At 59.0% G+C, this 20,447-nt stretch overlaps 1 protein-coding gene across 7 annotated transcripts in view; it reads right to left on the bottom strand.

The window, feature by feature from the left end:
• GTF2IRD1 (GTF2I repeat domain containing 1) overlaps window positions 1-20,064 on the bottom strand; it is a 112,318-nt gene extending 92,254 nt beyond the window's left edge. For 3 of the 7 annotated variants that reach the window (XM_033838988.2, XM_033838987.2, XM_033838985.2), the window contains exon 1: window positions 19,796-20,062. The gene's annotated coding sequence lies outside the window, so the exon portion shown is untranslated. Of the gene's footprint in view, window positions 1-19,497; window positions 19,769-19,795 lie in introns of those variants that run through there. The other 4 variants (XM_033838989.2, XM_073792026.1, XM_033838984.2 and 1 more) reach the window with 4 other exon arrangements.
• Window positions 20,065-20,447: the final 383 nt, after the last annotated feature.

Raw genomic sequence — 20,447 nt, 5'->3', positions numbered from 1 at the left:
GATGGTCAGAGGTGTTAGAAGGTAGTAGGGCTCTCATCCCACCCCTGGCATGCATCCAAGGCCGGAAGAAGTCTCAGCAGGATACTGGATGGACCGACTCAAGCACTGAAGGAGGGATCGAAAGAGGTTACTTCTCAGATCCATCCCAGGTTTGAGATCCTATATCATAGCAATGTTGATAATAATAACATAATATTATTTTTTTATAATAATTAAAAATAATTATTTTAGGGCTTCCCTGGTGGCGCAGTGGTTGAGAGTCCGCCTGCCGATGCAGGGGACACAGGTTCGTGCCCCGGTCTGGGAAGATCCCACATGTTGTGGAGCGGCTGGGCCCGTGAGCCATGGCCGCTGAGCCTGCGCGTCTGGAGCCTGTGCTCCGCAACGGGAGAGGCCATAACAGTGAGAGGCCCGCGTACCACAAAATAAATAAATAAATATTATTTTATTAATATTATTATTATCAGTCTCCAAGAGATAATTATACACCCATGTCCATAGCAGCATTATTCACAATAGCCAAGTGTCCACTGATGGATGAATGGATAAAGAAAATGTGGTCTATACATACAATGGAATATTATGCAGCCTTAAAAAGGAAGGAAATTCTGACACCTGCTACCACATGGATGAACCTTGAGGACATTATGCCAAGAGAAACAAGCCAGTCACAGAAAGACAAATACCGTGTGATTCTACTTATAAGCGGCACCCAGAGGAGTCAAATCCACAGAGGCAGAGTGACATGTGGGTGCCAGGGGCTGGGGAGAGGGGGGAGGGGGAGTTAGTGCTCAAGGGGGATAGAATTTCCATTTGGGAAGAAGAAAACAGTTCTGCAGATTTGTTGCACAATGATGTGAACGTACCTAAAGCCACTGAACTGTGCACTTAAACACGGTTAAGATGGTAAATTTTACGTGATGGGTATCTTACCACAATTAAAAAGTAATAAGGACTTCCCTGGTGGCGCAGTGGTCGAGAATCTGCCTGCTAATGCAGGGGACACGGGTTCGAGCCCTGGTCTGGGAGGATCCCACATGCCGCGGAGCAACTAGGCCCGTGAGCCACAACCACTGAGCCTGTGCGTCTGGAGCCTGTGCTCCGCAACGAGAGGGGCCGCGATAGTAAGAGGCCCGCGCACCGCGATGAAGAGTGGCCCCCGCTTGCCGCAACTAGAGAAAGCCCTCGTGCAGAAACGAAGATCCAACACAGCAAAAATAAATTGATTAATTAATAAAAAATAAGGAATGATATTTTTAAAAAAGTAATAAGAAGACTAACAGTAGCTCCTACCATTTACCGAGCGCTATCAAGGGGACCCATGATGCCAGGCCTGGTGATGCCCATCATCCCCCCAGTCTTTGATTCGTGACTGGCTCCTGAAGCCCCCCACTAGTCCATGTGCATTCACGTCACACTGGTAGAGGTTACAGGGATACAGGCTTTGACTCAACACAGGAAAAGCTACCCCACAGGAGGGCTGTCTCCAAATGGAAGACCAGGAGCCTCGTGGGCCCCGGGGTTCCCCGTCCTTGGGGGTTTTCAAGTGGAAGTTGCCCACTTATCAAGGCCTCTTAGAGAGGGTCTGTGCAAGTTTTTAAAGGAGAGACGGGCACCATCTGCAAAGATCCTTCCGTCAAGTCACCTGGCCTCGGGGTAACGTGGGCAGAGGTGGAAGACAGCTCACATTTACTTTATGTAGAAAGTGAAGCAAGTTGGTAAACAGGATGGCGAGACCAAACTTCACCCACTTTAGAAAAGAAACTCTTAGTGCTTTTAAGTATACAATGTCATAGCACTCAGAGCTGGATGGACCCCCATCCGACCACCTCCACGTGCTTCTGGGGAAGCCAAGGCCCAGAGGGGACGGACTGTACCCCAGACGCCTGCACACTCAGTGCAAGTTCATCCCATAACACGGCGTGCTCTCCCATGAGCGTCAGTGCTGTGCTGGTTGCAGAGTCTTTCTTATTCACCAGAGTAGGGCCTTTAGGGAGACACGCTTTATGTCTTTGAAAACGGGCGATAATCCAGATGGTATCCCGCTTTCAGTGCGTTGCCCATGTGTTTGCCTCCAATGCATTCTCCCTGATGCCTGGTCTGGTGAAAAAGACATCAGATGTATGAACAAAACACAGCTACACGCCATGCTACGGCCGAGTCTCTCCAAGATGATGAAAGAATCCAGGTGCGAAAGGTCACGCGGTAGAACTCCTTTTATGTGCGGTTCAAACACAGGCCAAACTCTGACGGACGTTACAGGTTGGGATGGTGGTCATGTTGGCAGGGAAGTGGGGTGGGCTGGCTGCTGGAAGGGGGCATGATAGAGGCCTCTGGGGGGCTGGGAATGCTCCAAACTTGATCTGGGTAGTTACCTGGGTGACTTGCTTTCTAACACTTATCGAGCTGCTGACGTAATAAATAGCTTTGTCCCCCCTCAATAAACCGCTTTAAAGAGACAGGTTTGGGATCCCCAGTTACGCGACACACAAGAAAGTTGTCTTGACACGTCTCCAGAGCTTTAACCGAGTTCCCACCCTTTGACCCAGTCCTTTAATCAATGCATCCTTTTTTTTCTCTCTTGGCCGAGCCGCAAGGCATGCGGGATCTTAGTTCCCTGACCAGGGATTGAACTCGGCAGTGAAAGTGTGAAACCCTAACCCCTGGACGCCAGGGAACTCCCTAACAATTTATCCTGAGAAAATTATCCAAAACACAAAGATTTATGTACAAAAACATTTCACCAAAGCATGTCCTACATCCGTAAATACACACGCCAACACACAAAAAAGGGAAACGGCAGACAACCTAAGTGCCCCACCGGAGCTGAAACCAGCATCATACAGACTAATGACCTCGCGGAAAAGCCTGGGATGGAGACTGGAGACATTTCATCTCCGTGGACATTTCATCCACGAGTGACTTGGTCTCCTCTACTCTTCTGCGTTTTGTAAATGATCTGCAGTGAGGAGTATGACTTTTGCAATTTGGAAAGAAATAACAGAAACCTCGTTCTTAAAAAAAAAAGTTTTTTTAAAGAACCAACCCACGTGCTGCCCCACCCCCGGGACAGGAAAGCAGCCCAGGCCCGGGCAAAGGGCAAACACGTGCATCACGCTGCTTCCTGGGGAAACGAGGGAGGCCTTCTGCCTTCCCCGCCTTCCGCTTGGAGGAGGAGCTGGGGCCTGGCCGTGGGAAGCCCCGCCCCTGCTGAGCCCTGGATTCTGGAAAGTGGGGCTTCAGCCCTCTCAGGTGGGGATGGGGGGCTCATGAAGGTGAGCTCTCTTCTCAGAGCGGGCTCCCGAGGACCAGGCTAGGGCCACGCCTGTGCTCAGGGCGCTAAGCTAACGAAGGGAACCCTCAAACCCAGGCTCTGCCCCAGAGGGGACGGGGCAGGTGCTGTTGGCAGTGTGCGGGTGTCTGGGTCGCCTCAGGGGCCTGTCCCAGCGGGAGGGGAGGCCAGGCTCCGGTGGGCAGACAGCTCCCCGGGGGTCAGGTTTCCATTTCGTTATTTAAAGCCCGGCTACTGGCGGGCAGGCAGGGGCGGCCACCGCCTGCGTGACCAGGATGAGGAATCGCAATCCTGACTCGGGCCCGCGTGCCCATGGCAACTGGCGTCGTGGCCTTGGAGACTAATCTCCAGGCTGCCAGCCCGCAGGGGCCTCTCTGGGCGGGGCGTCGCTCCTTGTGGAGGCCCTGGGCTGGGGAGCGGAGATCAGGCACTCTCCCAGCTGAGGAGGGGGCATCTGGCCTCGCAGCAGGGCCCCCAGCCAGGCTCAAAATGCACCAGTTCCCATGGGCACAGCCTCTGCCACACCCCGCCCCCAACTCATGGTCACGCATGTGGGGACATGACCATATGCGCACACACGCCAAAACCATCACACTTCATTCCACAGAGCACTGGGACAGACAGCAGGTGTTCCTGCCCTAGAGAGAGTCCCAGGCTGGGAGGAGATAGGATAGTTACGATAAAACAGACTTAGAAAGAAAGAGATTAAACACAGGGTGACACTCCTTGATTTGAGTGGTGGTTACACGGGGCATATACGTAGGTTAAAACTCATCACGCTGGACACTTAAGATTTATGCATTTTACTGTTAAGTAAATTATACTTCCGTCAAAGGTAAAAAGTGACACACAAGGAGCACAGGATGGTGGAAGGCGGAATCAGGGAAGACTCCTTGGAGGAGGCGATACCCAAGCTGACTGCAGTGTGTCATGTCACGTGGGAGCAGGAGTTTGCAGGGGAGGAGCAAAGCCCGGGCAGCAATACCCAGGCACCGCTCACCTACAAGGGGGATGACTGCTCTGCCCCCCGCAGGGCCCACCTCCTTGGAATAAAATGCTGAGCAAATACGGCAGGACCGTTTGAAGGAAACCCAACCACCAGCCAGGGCCGCCCATGTGTCTTGGTCGAGCCTGAGCCGAGCGCTGGGTTGAGTGGGGACGGGCCTGGCTCTGCGTGGCTGGAATGTCCAGGGCAGGGCAGGAAGTGGTGGGTGAAGACGTGGGCATGGTTGCTGGGGCCAGGTCAAGGACCTTGGACGGTCATCATTTGGGGGATGGGAACCACCGGCAGGTTTGGGGCGGGGGCAAGACAAGGTTAGTTTAGGGGTTCCTGGCAGGTGAACTACAGGGGGCAGGACTGGAGATGGGGATCTGGTAGCTACCAAGCTTCTGCAACAGTCCAGGCCAGGGATGGCCACGTCTGAGGCAGATGGTGGCAGTGGGGCAGAGGAGAGGAGGGGTGTGATCACTGGGCAGGGCAGAACTTTGTGACTGAGTGGATGGGGGTGTCCTGAGAGGGAGGCGCCCGGAGTGACACCCGGCTTTCTGGTTCTGTTGAGAGAGCGGATGAGGGTGCCCCCAGCTCAGCAGGGAACAGAGGGAGGAGGACAGGAGGCCTAGAGGCTGACTCTGGGATCCCGAGGGACACCTGGAACCCGTGGGTGATCAGGGGCTGGGCTGGTTGGGAGCTCTGGGCAGAAGGGACAAGATGTGCAAGACATGTGGCAGGGCAGCAGCAAAGGCCTAGCGTGCCAGGGAGAACATAGTGGGAGAAGTCAGGGGCACTGAGGACAAGGGAGAGTCAGAGAGTCAGGGGAGGGGAAAAGGGTGGAGATCAGAGGTCAGGAGGCTGGCCAAGGAGCCTAGAGGAACACAAACACGGGGGTGGGAGGCGCGGCAAATGGGTGACCCCCGGGGAGCAGATGTAGAGGGCTGAGGAGTGGAAGCAGGTGGAGGCCGTGGGGTGTGGGCGAGAACGGAGGGGTGGGGAGGGCTCAGAAGGGCTTCATCCTTTAGGATGAGCAAACCTGGAACCAATCGGGTTGGATGGAGACACAGTCTCCGCTGGGGACCAGGCCTCCCGGGTCCTTCCAGATGGACCCCAAAGCCTCCGAGTTCAGGACACAGGCCCAAGAACCCTTGTGCCAAGCCCTCTGCCAACCCAGGACAATGAAGAGTGCCGACCCCACGGCCACTTCTTTCCATCGGAGAGGAAGGTGTGTGCCGGTCAGCAGAGGCCGGACCCAAAGACCAGCCAGGGAGGCAGAGAGAGTGCTGGTCTCACCAGCCGCCCCAACAGGACGTACCCACGTGGGGAGGAGGTTTTGTTTTGTTCACGGCTGTCCCCCAGAACCACAGCGGGCAGTCCATGATACTTGCTGGGTGGATGAATGAGTCACTGAAAGGAACCAGAAGCCTGAAGAGAGAGGGAGAGGAGACCAAGCGGAGCCAAACTCCACCATCCTTGGCATCCAAGGCCCTGCCCTGGCACGTCCAACCCCACCACGCCTGCACCCGGCCGGCCCGAGTGCCCCTGCTGCCCTGGCTGCCCCTCTCGGCGTGAGGAGGGGGCAAGTGCCTGGGCTTTGGGTCAAGCAAAGCTGGGATCAGGAGTCCACCCAGCTATCACCAGCCTGTGACTTCCATCGGGCACCCAAACCCTCCACGCGTTTCCTCCTGAGCGAAATGGTACCACCAAACGCGCCGCTCCCGGCATCGAGAGGATCACGTGTGACATAACGTGTGAAAAGCGTCTGGCTCGCGCCTGGAGATCCTACGGGCTCGTTAAAGAGGCAGCCGAGATGATGGCGATGACGGCTTCGCGCTGACATCACCTGCTGAGTGGCTGTCTCCCCCTGACATCACCCGTCTCATCATCTCCAGGCCAGCTCACCCGGGACTCCTGACGGGCAGCACAAGGACCCTTGTGTTCCCCTACGTGCTGGGGGGACTTGGGTGGGAAATGCAGGCCTGGCACTCAGCTGGGTGTCAGGAGACGGTGGGAAGAAGCTAGGAGGTACCAGCCCCTGGGGCGGGCGCATCTCCCGGGAGCCCCCCTGCCAGACGTAAACAGGCCTTCTCAGAAGGATGAGAAACCTGGACAAGGAGCCCCAGGCCCTGCCTTGTCGGGAAAAGGCTGGGCGGAAGAAAGCTAGTCACCTGTGGGTGAGCTAATCGGGCCGCCGGGCTCGCTCACGGGCCCCCACCCCAACTGGCAGCCCAGCCCCGCCCTCCTTCCTCCTGTTTCTGGCTTCTACTCAACCCGGCCCCCTGACCTGTGAGCCACCAGGGGTGTGGAGCAAGGGTCCCAGGAACCCATCGGAAGGAACCTAGCTTCTAACTCCTGATGACACCCTGAAGTGGAGCCTGGGCACCACCCATCTCTGAGCCTCAGTTTCCCCATCTGTAAGTGGAGAACTTGGGCTAGAAGTTCTCAGCTCCAGATGGAAGGACCACCACGACCCCTCCCCGGCATCTGGCCTCTATACCTGCCCTGATCCACTCCAGAGCAGTCATCTGAGCCACCCGCCCCCTCACACCCCTTCCTCATTTCCGGCCTGTCCACAGGCACTACCCCCAACCTGGATGCCCTCCAGCCCCCCCACCCTCTTGTTCTTACTCCTTTCTTTCATTCTATTTTTAAAAATGGTTTATTTATCGATCTGTTTATTTATTTTGGCTGCGCAGGAATCTTAGTTGCAGTACACAGGATCTTCCTTGCGGCACATGGGATCTTTATTTGCAGCAGATGAACTTCTTAGTTGCGGCATGCATGCGGAATCTAGGTCTCCGACCAGGGATTGAATCCGGGCTCCGTGCAACGGGAGCGCAGAGCTCCCACTGGACCACCAGGGAAGTCCCCTGTTCCTGCTCCTTTAAATCCTGACCACATACACTCCAGGACCCTTTCCTCCTGCCCTCCCCATTCCGGGGGCTCCCCCAGTCCTAGTCCTGGGCCTGTCCACCCCCCTGAGCCCCTTAACCACCTGAAGGATGCCACAGGACCCTAACTAATTGCACAGTATTTTCACTGCACCTGTTATGACACAGACCTAGAACTGGGGTGACTCAGGCCCAGTTCCCACCCCAGAGCTCCCAGGCGGGGAAAGAGAAGCCGAAGGTTATAAATGGTGACCCACACATGAGAGAGGAGGCCACCTCCGTTCAGAGGTCCACTCATCAGGTATTTGTCAACTGCACCTGCTGCCTCCCCAGGTCCCTGCACCCTCTGTCCACACACTCACGCACACGTCTCATGGCTGACACGTGCTGGTGCCCCAAGTCCCATTCATTCCTTTCACAAATAGTTAAGTGTCACCTGCAGACCCACTGTGTGCTCTAGACGAGGAACGCCACCAGACGGGGAAGATGGAGCCACACGGGATGGAGCCACATGGTCCATCCCGGGGGTGTCATGGTGAATCCCTGCCCCTGCAGGATAAAGGGGTTGGTGCACATCAATGACCAGGTCCCCAGGGGATGACACGCATTCTTTTGTGGCGGGACACTCACAGGCTCCCGCACACAGGTGCACACCAGTCACCCCTCCCCGGCCACAGCTGCTTTCACACACCATCACATCGGAGGCCCCTGCACCCTGGGAGCGGGGCAGGATCTAGATCATCATCCGTCCTACGCTGGACAGCTGAGGCCCAGCGTGTAGGTGACCCGCCCTCCACCGCACAAGCCAGGGGGAGCCAGGGCTCCAGGCCACATTCCCGCTCCTCTCCCTGGCCCTCCCCTCCTGTGTGTACTCAGGTGGGTGCACAGACACCACTTCCTTCTCCAAACTCATGCCCCCATCTCCACCCTCACTTGGGCGAGGGGAGCCCAGCTACCTCGATCTACCGGGGACAACCTGGGGCTCCCCTAAAGCTCCAGCCAGGTGATGTGATTCAATAAAGTGACCCCATGGGCTTCCCTGGTGGCGCGGTGGTTGAGAGACCACCTGCCGATGCAGGGGACACGGGTTCGTGCCCCCGTCCGGGAAGATCCCACGTGCCGCGGAGTGACTGGGCCCGTGAGCCATGGCTGCTGGGCCTGCGTGTCTGGAGCCTGTGCTCCACAACGGGAGAGGCCACAACAGTGAAGGGCCCGTGTACTGCAAAAAAAAAAAAAAAGTACCAATAAAGTGACCCGTGCCTGCCCTTCTCTCCCAACCCCAGGGACGCGGACAGCCTGGAGGAACCCAGCCCAGGTCACACCATTCCCTCCTTAGGGCCTGATCACTGCTGATGGGCAGCACCCCCCGCTTCCAAAAGCCCATGGTCTCGGGAGCGTGCACAGGGCCAGCCCTTGGGAGATCTGGGTCTAACTGACGGTGTGCCACCTGCCGGGGCTGTGTGACGTAGAGCAACCTGCTTCCCCTCTCTGGGCCTCAGTCTCCTCCTCCCGTAGACACGTATGGCACCCTGCTCCTTCCTTCCTCACAGAGCAGTGGTGGGAGGTGAGAGCCAGGCCCCAACGGAGTCTTTCTATCCAAATCCCACCTTGGCCTGGGTCCTGGCTGAACCTCACTTTTCCACAAAGCCTCACAGTACGGCCATCCTTAGCAGCAGCTATGTGTGACCACCCAGCGCTGTGCTGTTAGCATCCTTCTTTCAACCCCCTACAGCAACCCTCCAAGCACAACTCTACCCATCTGACAGATGAGGACACAGATGCTCAGAAAGGCTGAGTAGCTTGCCCAAGGTCACACAGCAGGAAGACTTCGGGGCCAGCTTCAAAGCAAAGCCTGCCAGAAGCAAACACGGGCCCGACACCCACACACCTCCCCTGAGCAGCCCCCCAAGCGCGGCTCACTGCCAGCGGCTCGCGCGCGGGTATCTGCAGAAAGGCTGAGGGGTCCTCCCTTGGTTCGTTATTCCAAACTGTCTTTTTTGCCTCCCTCAAGAGAGTGAGGGGCTTCAGGACAGCGGCCGGGCCTCCTTTCTGGGGTCGCAGTGAGGCCCAGCGTGGGAGTCATCATGGGTCCTGACAACCAGAAGGGACCCTACAGATACGGAGATGTAATTTTCTGAGCCAAAAACAGGGCGGAGGGCGGTGCCAAGATCGCGGACCTTCCGGGACGTTGGGATGAGTTGTGGAGACGGTGCAGATCCTGGCAGCTGTCAGCCCTCTGTGACGTGGGGTCGCCCAGTCTGCCCTCACGTCTGCAACAGCAGACACCAAGCCAGGAAAATGGGAGCAAGGAGGCACTGGCTTCATTGCCAAAAAAGAAACACTGTCTGAAGCCTGGGATGAGAAAATCACTCCTCTTCCAAAGTTCTGTCCCTGCAGAAGGGCAGGCCGGCAGGGAGGGGTCCCAAGCACTGCCCCTGGCATCCCTATGTCCCCTCCCACTGGGCTCCAGGGTCCTGGCCCTCCAAGGCCTGCAGGGTGAGAACCCTCCTGGTGGGACTGACATAGCTCTGAACTGGCTCCCCAAGGTGGGTGGTGGGCACCCGGACCTTAGCCAGCGCCAGCTCTGTGCCACGCCCTCCTGCTCACGGAAGCCTCGAGAGCTCTCGGCAGCGCCGTGAGGACGGACGCAGCCCACACAGGCAGTGACTCAACATCTCACCAGATGAATGTAGCACCTGCATCACCAAGACTGGGTCCACCCGTACCAGGAGCGTCACTACCCACGATACTCCACCTGCCCACCCCTGCCCCCGGGCTCCAGGGGTCTCTTTTTTAGGCAGTCCTTCCAGTTCGTCAGCCCCACTCTACAGATCCCAAGGATGGTGTCCGCTGGGATTTACCCTGGACACATAATGAGGCTTGAGGTTTCCCCGAGGTGACACCATGAGCTCCCGGGGGCAGGAATCGGTGCCCCTCTCTCCTGCTTGGTCCCAGGGGCCATCAGCCTACACTCCATTGCACCAACTGCTCAGCAGCCCCCTGCCTCCTGCCTCCCAGCAGAATCTACAGCCGCCAGGTCCCGCTGCGGACTCTCCTCTCCTCATCTGGGGTGTTTCCCATACCCTGATCACTCTCACTCCCCTACCACCCCCCCCCTCACCACGGTCTGCCCCCAGACCTCCCGCCAGCTGTTCTGCCTCAATGCGTCCACCCAGCCTCCGGAAGAGGAAGCCCGGGGAGGCTCCGGGGCACCTGCCGGAGGACAGGGAGCCCTGGACCGAGAGTCACAAGATGTGGTTTTGGATCCTGATTCTTGTAACTCTGGGACCTTAGCCACGTGTCTTCCCAGCCCTGGGCCTCGGCTTCTCCATCTGAAAAGGAAAAGAGGCCCCCTCCAGCTCTAAGGGTTGTGGCACACCCCATCCAGGAGGCTCAGGAGTAGGGGAGGGAGAAGGGTGCCTCAGGAAGGTGGCACGGGGGCTCCCACAGAAGCTCTGGGCCCCAGGCCTGGACAGAAGTCACATCCTGAAAGACAGACCCCGACTGGTTGCCAGGGGATGAGTGCGTGTGTATCTACTTAATGGGTCAGGACTTCCTTTTGGAGTGATGAAATGCTCTGAAATTAGACCATGGAGAACACTGCACAACTTTATGAATATATGAAAACACACTGCAGTGTACATTTTACTTTTTTTTTTCTTTTCGACCACACTATGCAGCACATGGGATCTTAGTTCCCTGACCAGGGATCGAACCCGGGCCCCCTGTGGTGGAAGCACGGAGTCTTAACCACTGGACCACCAGGGAAGTCCTGAAGTGTGCATTTTAAAGGAAATAATTTTCAAAAAAAAAAAAAATCCAACATGCTAGAGAGGAAGAGAACAAAGTCCCTAAAGGCACCACTGAGCCCCAACCCGAGGCTCTGAGGACCTACCCACAGGCTTCTTCTTGGGGGGGATACATAAACCCCTCTTTGTTGACGCCTCTGTACTTGGGCTTTCTATTACCTGGAGCCAACACGCTCCTAACTGATGGTCTCGCCCCTGTGCCACCCGCCGGGACTGGAGGGGGCTCCGCACACTGGGCGGCATGTGTCTGAGGCTGGCGGTCAGGACTCAGCTAAACGTCAAGTTCCTGGGCACGGTCGCTGCCAGCGGCCTCTGGATCGCCACAGATGTGTGCACACGCACGTGCACGCACAAAAGCGTGTGTCTAAATAATCCAGGGGATTAACTGTTCTGAGGCTTCACACTTGTGCTCTCTCCACACGCACCAGCTGCCCTTCACGGAGGGGGAACCCCCCAAACTGGTCTGCACACAGTGCCCCCCACCACCATTGCCATTACCCCCCGGATGCCTCTGAGAGGCACAGCCAGGCCAGCAGAGGCAGCAACTGGGGACGAGGGGGTGAGCCTGTGAGAGCTGGGATGGAAGGGTGGAAAAGCCCCTTGACCTTCCAAGGCCCCGCCCCAAATGTCCCGGCACCCAGCTTGCTTCTAATTCACTTAACAAGTGGGTACAGGACACTCACTGTGTCAGGCAGCGAGCTGGGGGCAGGGATGCAGAGGGACAGGGCAGCACGGCCCTGTCCCATTGGAGGGAGACAGACAAGTACAAGGCCAGTTGGAACACGGCAGGCGAGGGGCGCTGAGCTGTAGGAACACAGAGGAGGGGCACTTAACACAGACCCGGGAGGGGACATCAGAGAAGGCTTCCGGAGGGAAGTGACATCCAAGCTGGGACCCGCAAGAATTAGCCCAGTGAAATGGATGGGGAGCGGGAAAACGTGTTTAAAGGAGAAGCAATAGCACATTGTGAAGCAAGACGGGAAAGCAGTATGTTCTGAAAACTGATGAAGCTCGTCATGGCTTTCATAGGAACAGACAGGGCCTGGCTGGGAGTGAGGCAATCAGATGAAGGTCTTCACCTGGACCCAACACAAGCCCCCCCCCGCCCCAAGTTGGTCCCCGCGGAAGACCTTCTGGACTGTCATTTCCCATCTCTGGACCCTTTCCTACACTGCTGCCCCCACCTCGCCCCACCCCAGAATGCCCACCCCAGACTACTCCTGAATCCCACCCGTCCTCCAGTCACCTCCTGCAGGCTGCCCCCAGGCCCACCGGGGAGTACGGTGGGGCCCATACCCCTGGGCAGCCCAGCACCAAGGTAGGACTTGGCATCGGGACGCCTGATCACCCACCCCAAGGGTGTGAGAGGTGGACACGCCAAGGGGACTAAGCACTTCTACCCCTGGGGTTTTCCCAGCTTACAGAAACAGAGACTCAGCACAGCCCACGCGCCGCGGGCAGAGGAGGCAAGAGCAGAGCAGGGAATGGTGGCGGCCAGGTCCTCTCTGGGCAGGCCTGGAGCTCTTCAAGGGCCAGCCTCTGGGATCATCGTGTGACAAGTTGAGAAAACACTCTTCACTGGGATGGGCACCAGCTTCTCCCAACTGAACACGCGGATCCTCCCAAGAACCCTGTCACGCAGGGATAACCACACTCATTTGTTCAGGTGAGGCTCAGAGAGGTAAGGTCACTCGTCTGAAGTCACACAGCAGGTGAGGGGTAGAACTGGGGCTCCAACCCTTGCCTGTCTGGTTTCAAAGGCTCTGATGGTTAAACGGCACCCTGCTGGGAAGTGGGGAAGCTCTAAGGAAGCGAAAGGAACCTGCCCCCAAGGAGGGGCACTGGCCTCCCACCCAGGGCGTCCAGGAGCATCTCCCCGCCCTGCATGTGCAGAGAACAGAGCATCTGAGGCAGTGGCTGGCTCCAGGCAGGCGGGTGGGCAATGGACCAGGATCAGAGGGAGGATGTGGTTAGCCTATCCACCCAGAGGACCGCACCCCCCAGCCAGGGTACACGTGGAGAACAGGGGCACCTAGCTCCTTCCCAGAGGCCCTACCTTTCCCAAGCTGGGCCTCTCTGCTGAAAGCCACCACACCTGAAAAACCAGCTCCTGGATAAACATGAGACACCAGATGGGCCCAGTCACAAGACCCCCTTGGAGCCCGCCAGGACCACCTTGGAGCTGGCTGGGTGGGTGGGCAGGCAGGAGTCCTGCCTGCTCCAGGGAGCCACCCAAGGGCCCTTCTGCACAGGGCTAGCCTGCCATGGTCCCTCCACCGAGTACAGCCCAAGGGTGGGACTCAGGGGTCCAGCTTTTGAGGACATGGGGGAGGGGACAATGGTGGGGTAGAGGGGGGGGGCAGCTGGCTCATCAGGAAAAGTCAATGACTTCCTCACAAGAAACAGTTAAAACCCCCCAAATCTCTCAAGACACCCATAGGCCATGCTGCTGTCACCCACGGTGCTCCCTTTCCTTAGGAAGCCACGACCCCTGGGGGAGCCCCCCTTCACTCAGGGACCGCCATTCATGAGCCCACAGGCAGCGCTGCCTCCATTTTCTAGATGGTCAAACTGAGGCTCGGCAGACTGGCCGTCCTCCAAGCCACGCACAGCAGGCAGGCGGCAGAGCTGGAATCGGCCTGACCAGAAGCTTGGGACCAACCGAAATCTCAGTGCTGCCGTCCACACGGACATTCAGCACATCTGTGGATCTCAGATGTGTGTCAACCAACGTTTTATCCAGAGCCCTAACAGGTAACTTGGATAGAAGTGGCCCTACTCCAACTCAGAGGGGGACACGGGGTGCTGGAAGCCCGCATGTCCCCACCTCCTTCCCCCGCGGGGTCCCGTGCCCTCCGGGGCTCTGCGGAAGCCCAGCAGCTTGTGTGACCCCTGCTGAGGCTCATGCTGGCCCTGGAAACCAGATGCTCTGTTCTGTTCACAGATGCCCAGGCCGAAGCACAGAGACGTGGTGTCACCCACCCGAGGTCACACAGTTCCATTCTGTCTGACCCTAAATCAGGCTCCTGCCTGCCCTCCTTCCATATCCGCTTGCTTCAGGAAAACACAGAATTTGTATCCCAAACTATAGAGCCGCAGAAGTGGAGACCAGGGACTCACTGCCAGAGACCCCCAGACTCCTGGGGGAGTGGGGCACACAGAGACAGGCAAGACACCACCGGGCACAGAAAGCTTGCCTCCCTTCAGGTTCACCCTCTGCCCCCAGAGCATCAATTGTCCAGGAAGCCACCTGGTCATTGGGCGGGTGGAAGACTGCAGCCCTGAGGGCGGCTGCAGGCAGGTGTAATTTCATCGGGAGCTCCCCGTTTGTGCAAGTCACCAGAAACGGAGGATGAAATTCCAGCTCTGCGGACAGAAGTGTGCAGCGATCCTGGCTCAGGGTCAGCTCTCAAAGCGGGTGGGGAGGGGGTGTCTTTGTGAACATGAGGAAAAGATACCCCCTCCTCTGGGCGGCCCCGAGCCGGAGCTCAGCTCTCCTCCACGAGAAGAGTGGCAGAGCTCTGTGGTACAGCCGTGCCGTGGAGTACTACGCAGCCACCGAAAGGACCAGCTCCCGATGCCCCGACAATGCATTAGGCGGAACGGAAGAAGCTAGACGCAGGCTGCGTACTGCGTGATTGCATTTATATGACGCTCAGAGGATGTGAAGCCACAGAGACAGAAACCAGATCAGGGGTTGCCAGGGGCTGGGGGAAGGGAGGGGGCTGGCTGCATACCGGCTTGAGAGAACCTTTGGGGGGGATGGAATGTTCTACGTCTTGACAGGGGCTGGGCTATGTGAATGCATGCATTGGTCGAGTTCCTTGGACGGCACACTTAAGCCCTGGGCATTTCACCAGATATTCCTCATCCCTCGACAATATACATGATAACACGTGGGGTGAGCCCTTCCTACGTGCCGGCCTGGGGCTGGATGCCAGGACCTGAGACCCTGCAGACCTGGTGCCTCTGCAAGTTTCTCACTAGCTTGTGGAGGGACCGACGGATGGATGGACAGATACAGACGCCCCCATAGGGCAATTCTGCCAGTAGCCAGAAAACGTACCTTGAGACCCCACTAGACCCCACCAGCAAACAGGCCTGGCCCTGCCCAAGCCTCCAGGAGAGAAGCAGCCTGAAGAGTCTCCTCCAGCTACAGGCCAGGAAGGGACACGGCCTCAGCTGTCCCTCCTTCCCCAACCACACAGCCAGGCCGGGCACCTAGGAGCTGCCCAGGACCCCAAGCCCTCAAGCTGGGACCTCTCACCTCTGGCTTCCCACCCCGTCTCCACTCCAGACCTGCAGCGGTGTGACCCACCTACCACCCTCTGGAGCCTCCACCATGCAACACCGAACCCCCCAAAACCACAGTACCACCACCAGGCTCAGGCAGGGCGGGGGCATCATCGCCACTTTGCACACAGCCCGCTGGGAGCAGGGGACATGGGTCACTCCCTGGCCTTGGGCCCTCCCGTGACATTCCAGGGGCCTCAGTGCAACACAGGGGCTGCAGCTTCTGCCTCGGACGGTGGCATGGCAGCGGGGAGGTAATTCCCAGCAACCAGCATGCTGTACCCACCCGGCATCCCTTTAAAGGGACAGCCCCTCAAACCTGTGACCAGCCCACCAAGGACCCTCCCCTACCAGGGGCCCCGGAGGTGCGATCTCCAGCCTCGGAGAGGGGAGCACCAGAGACACGGCCTCCCAGGGCTCAGGCCTGGCTCTGCAAATCCTAAGTCGGAGTCAGACAGGGCGACCCCGGCAACCTCCCTGCGCCTCCCGACACTTCTTCATACACCGTATGGACTGCAGTGGCACAGAAGACTGAACGCCAGGGCCTCCCAGCCTGGGGATCCCTGAGGCCCCACGCTACCCAGGCCTAACAGGAGATCTGGACGCTTGGACCCCGGACAGGAGAAAGCCCAACCGAGGAAATGAGAATCGCCGCTGCCTGATTCAGACTCGCTCTAGACCATCCCCCGCACCTCAGGTTGAGTCCTGACCCCAACTCCAGGCCCCAGCCACACCCTGAGTCCCTCCCTAGCCCCCAACAGTCTCACTGCCCAGAGGCCGCAGCTGAAAGGTTGCCGGAAAAAAACACAAGACCCCCAGTTCAGTCTGAACTTCAGGTAAACAGGAAGTAAATTTTTAGTGTCATTGAGAGCCCCAATACTGCATGATCTGTTGCTTATCCAAAATCCAAATGTAACTGGGTGTCCCTCTTTTAACTGGCTAAATCTGGCAGCCCGGAGCAGGTGGTCCTGAAGGAGGGAGACAGGTGGGCACACAAATAGCTGTGGGTCAGCCAGGCCCAGCTCGGGACCAGGAGGGAGTTCGGAGAGAGAGCTCTGCTCCCTGCCGGGCACAGCCCCGCCACTCACGCCAAGCCCGTGCCTGGTCAAAGCAAAGCCTCACCCCGAAGTGAACAAGGGCTGTGCCCCACGCGCCATCCTCCCCCAGCGCTCGGAGCCTCTTTGTGTCATCAGACATAACCCATAGCACGAAGTCTGAACTGACGAAATATCAACCCCAGTGAGACAGTCCCAGCCAGACATCCTGCAAATGAGGAACCCGGGCGGGCGCCCAGCGAGACTGGCTCCCCTTGGGACTCACCTGGACACCCCAACATTTACACCCAGAAGTCTCCACTGTCACCCTGTCACCAAAGGGGTGACATGCCACTGTCTTCGGACCAGGTTTGTCTCCTTCACTCCTCCCATATAAAACAATCCTCCCCACCTGCCCCTGCTTGTGAATTCCTGCCGGGAATTCCCTTCCAGTCACCACAAGGGGTCACATCTCATAGGCCCCACATCCTCCCGGGGGATCCCGAGCCCTCGGTCCTGGGTCTCGCTCTGCTCTCCGGGACTTGTGAATTAACCCCGCAGCTCCTGTTCCCAGTGCCCCCTGAGGCCTCCACAGAACCCCTGGAGCTGGCACGCCCTCCTGGTCTGTCCCAAGGAACCTGGCTCTGTCCTGGCTGCAGGGCATCAAAGAGAGAGATGTCCGCAAGTGGCTGAGAGTCGGAGGATCAAGAGACGCTGGATGGATGACGCTCAGGGAGCAAAGCCCCAGACTCAGGTTTGGGGGAGACACAGGCTGGGGTGATGGGGTGAGGAGCCTCCCAGAGGATGTGGGGCAGGAAGCTCAGGAAAAGACCCTGGGATTCCAACCATTGTGGGAACCTGCCCCAGAGACGGGAATTCAGGAACAAGGCGAGAAAGTGTGCTTAGCAATTCGGACCCTGGGGCAGGACTTCATTCATTCATTCACTCAATAAGTATTTGGGGACCAGCCCTGGGGCACCACGGAACCAAAAGCAAGCCTCAGTCCCCGCCCTGTCCCTAGTACAATCGGGACGGGACGTGTAACTCTTGATTAAGATCAATGTTGGGACAGGGGAAGGACAGAAATGTCATGGGGACACAGAGGTAGCACCTTGGCCAGTCCTGGGAAGGCTTCCGGCTGGAGGACATGACAGCCAGCTGAGTCCTGACAGAGGAGAGGAAAAAGGCAAATTCTACAGCTCTTATCCCCCATCCTCACCAAGTGGGGCCATTTCAGGAAGCCCTGCCCCTGCAGGTGGAAAGAACCTCTGAGGTGAGAGGAACGGCACGTGCAAAAGGCCATTCAGGAAAACTGTAAGATTGCAGGTTTCAAAGAATGGGCCCAGGAGGCAGCGGGTGGGCAGACGAGAGCCAGAGGACACGAAGCAGAACCTGGAAGGAGGATGGACCAGCAGATGCGGTCTGTGGTTCCAAGGTCACGCTTAGGACACGAGAGCCCCAAGCTGTCACCCACCACATCACCCTCAGATCCTCACCCGGGGTCTCCAACAACTGGGCCATTACCAAACTGGGGACGCCCTGGCTGCTGGAGACAGGGAGGCTGCAAGAACAGCTGTCTCCGAGACCCCTATCATTACGTCTGCCTTTCCGACTATTTCCAAGCATCAAACAACTAGAACCACGTCAGAAGGCTAGCCAGCTCGGGGAGACTGCCTTAAACGAACAGATGAAGCACACTGCAAATAAATGACCCTTCCTCCAGCATCTAGAGAACGGTCCTCCTAAGTAGGTTAAGCCTGCCCCTACAATGCTACCTTCCCAGACCCAGTTTTGCAACCTTTTCCCCCCAAGTCCACCCACATTCTGAACGAGTGGTCCGTGAGTGGCGGCCGAGAACCAACCCTGCCTCGCTTCCTCCGCTGGGGTCCTCTGGGACCCTTTGAGTCAGAACCACAACTTTCTAGGTCACCCTCGGAGCAGGGTACAGAACGGGGTGTGGTCTTAAGCTCCCCACCTCCCAAAAGCAGATTGGGGGCTCCGACATCCTGTCCCCTTGGGGCCAGGCCTATCCCTTGGTCCACAGGTCCCTGTTCAGAAGAAGGCAGAGTGTACCCCCCACCCTCCTGGACCCCTACTCCTGATGGCCACCTGACCACCCCCATCCTTTCTGCCCTTGTGCCCGGCCCCTCCCTGCCAGCAGTCACCAGCCTCCCCACCACCACTGCCTCTCACTCTGAATAAATAATCGATGTCGATGCCCTTACCCTTTGGGAATGACGTTGCTGAAATAAATGGGCTGCTCAGAGGCACCTCCCCAGCCCGGAGGCCCCAGGTCAGTACCAGGGAGCAGCAGTCCTGGCCACCGAGCAACCAGACACACGAGGGAGACGATGGCCAGAGGGGTCAGAGCAGCTTCTGGCCACCCCTGCCTTCTGCTGTGAGCAGTAAGAGAAGCCCCCGCAAATGCCCACTCCTCTAGAAGCTGTCCGGGCCTGCCCCACGCCCCACGTCAACAGCACCATACTCCACCCAAGGCCATCGCTTTCCCCACGTGCCGGGCAAGGAGACCCTACGTGCCGAGTTCCCTCACTTGGGCTATGATGTGGACACAGGAGCCTCCCAGCCCAGGTCTAGTCCTGGGAGCCTGGGTCACAGGGCCAGATGTCCAGGGCTCGAGCCCCCTCCAGCAATGCCGGGAGGGCGGAACTCTCAGATGCACTGTCCCCCTCTCCCCTGGGCCCAGGCCGGGGCATCACCCTTCTCCCTGGCCACAGGCAGGGGCTGGGGAACCCAGGAAAGGCATTAAGCCCATCATCCTCAAAGCCCATCCACATCCTATGGCTGCTCCAGGGGCCTCCCCACCCATCTGCGGGAACTCAGAGACCACCCACAGACAGAGCATCCCCAACTTGCTCCTCTGAAAGCTTTGCGACCCCCACTGCCATCCTGAGTCTCCTTCCCCCCACCCCACGAGGAGCTCAGCTGCCACCACTCAGGCCAGCCCCCTCCCCAGGGACCCCAACAGGAACCACTGTGCCGGGGCAGTCCTGCCTGGCTGTCCTGTTCAGTCCTGCCTGAACTCAGCCTATAAGTGGGGGGCACCGGCCAGGAGACCGGCCCAGCCCGAGAAAGGCGGAGGAGGGGGGAATTGGGGGGCGGGGGCCGCGGCCTTCCCAGCCCCCTCCGCTCCCACACTGGCGCCCGCCGTCTGGGCAGCACAACTGACCTCATTCGCCAACTGCAGCAGCCTGCGGGCGCCCGCTGCCCGCCCCGGGCGCCCCTACATCCGGAAGGGCCGGGGGGTGACAGCTCCCGACTGCCACCCCCTCCCGGCAGGTGGGGGCGGCCGTCCCTCCCCTCCCCCGGCCCGAATTATAATCCCAGTCACGTGCCTCCCAATGCACCCAAAAGCCGGACCCAGATTCTGTAACACCTTGAGGGGGAGGGGCGGGGGCCCCGGGGGGGGGGTGGGAGGAGAGGGGAGAAGGGCCTCGGCGCCCGCCCCCCGCAAAAGTTTCTCCTACCTTGGAGGATCCCCAAGCGCTCCTGCCAGCGGCGCCCCGGCCCCGGCCCGCGGCCAGGACTCAGACTCCTGCCGCTGCCTCCTTAATTAATCCAGGAGAATGGGGGAAGGAGAGGCAGAGGGAGGCGCGGAGCGGCGGAGGGGGCGGGCGGGAGGAGAGCGGGGCGCTGGGCGGGGAGGGGGCCCGGCGGGGGCTCTCGGGCCGGCCGGGGGGCTGGCGCTCGGCGGCCCCCACCCCCGGCGCGGGCTGCGGCGGAGGGCGGGGCGCGGCGCGGGGAGCGGAGCCGAGAGCGGGAGCGCAGGGAGGCTCTTTGTTCTGTAATCCCAGTAAGATTGCCAGCCATTCGCCCCGGCCCTAATCCCAGCCCCGCGCAACACCACCCTCCATTGGCTGCCATTTACATACGGGATTAGCCCGCCCTGCCCGCCCCGCGCCCCGGCCTGGGCACCGCGGGGGGAGCGCCGTGCCCCCGCCCCGCGCCCGGCTCCCTGAGCGCGCTCCGCCGCAGCGCCCGCCGCCAGGGTGGCCCTCAGGAGGGGCGGCCCCGGCGCCCCCTGGCTGCCCGCGACGCCCCTCTGCCTCCCCAGGTCAGGCCGCGGCGGATTAGAAAGCCGCGGCTCGGCCCCGGGAGACCCGGGCGCAGGAGCCGGGC

The sequence above is a fragment of the Tursiops truncatus genome, chromosome 15 (genome assembly GCF_011762595.2).
Source record: "Tursiops truncatus isolate mTurTru1 chromosome 15, mTurTru1.mat.Y, whole genome shotgun sequence".
Taxonomy (NCBI): Eukaryota; Metazoa; Chordata; class Mammalia; order Artiodactyla; family Delphinidae; genus Tursiops; species Tursiops truncatus.
Note: the sequence above shows the minus strand (reverse complement) of the source record. Positions and strands in the feature narration are given on the sequence as shown.